Source organism: Octopus bimaculoides, chromosome 27, assembly GCF_001194135.2.
Source record: "Octopus bimaculoides isolate UCB-OBI-ISO-001 chromosome 27, ASM119413v2, whole genome shotgun sequence".
Lineage (NCBI taxonomy): Eukaryota > Metazoa > Mollusca > Cephalopoda > Octopoda > Octopodidae > Octopus > Octopus bimaculoides.
In genome coordinates this window covers 16,366,467-16,367,283 of record NC_069007.1, presented here as the reverse complement: position 1 = coordinate 16,367,283, position 817 = coordinate 16,366,467, and positions in this window count along the sequence as shown.

Here is an 817-nt window from a genome sequence, read left to right as displayed (position 1 = left end):
GGGGGGGGGGAAGAGATCGGGGAAGACAGCTGAGAAAATAGGAGTAACTGCTGTAATGATTATATAAGAGGGAGAGAGGCAGAGAAAAAGAGAGAGAGAGAGGCAGAGGAAAAGAGAGAGAGAGAGAGAGACAGACAGAGACAGACAGATAGACAGAGGGGAGAATGAGTGAGTGAGATGCAAAGAGAGAGAAAGTGAGAGACAAGGAGAAGGTAAGGGGTAAAGATTACATAAGAGAGAGAGAGAGGAAAGAAAGTGTGTGTAACTGAGAACTGAGTTAGTGAAGGAGTGAGACAGAGAAGGAGACAGTGAGAGGGGGACAGAGACACGGAGGGATAGAGAGAGAGAGAGAGAGAGAGAGAGAGAGAGAGTAAGTGATGATGGATGTTTTGTGAAATGTCATTATGGATAGGTCGGTTGGCTATAGTTAGCAAACGTTGTTTGTATACTAAACACTTAGTAAAGGCGTCGGAGATGCGGCGGTGTGGAAGTGTGTAGAAGGGAGGTGGGCTGCAGATACATGTAAATACTGATTGGTAAGTACACGTGATCTTTCATAACAGAACCGAATGGATTTGTGTCTACTTGTCTGCCTATCTTCATACATACAAACATACATACGTACATACATACATACAAACAAACATAGGTAGATAGATAGACAGACAGACAAATACACGGATAGATAGATAGATAGATAGATAGATAGATATTTGTATAGAGGTATAAACGAAAGGAAAGAGCATGCACCACGTCGTGTTGATTAAATATTTGTATTAAAACTCGTGGCTTTGATCCGTATTACTGAATGTTTTGG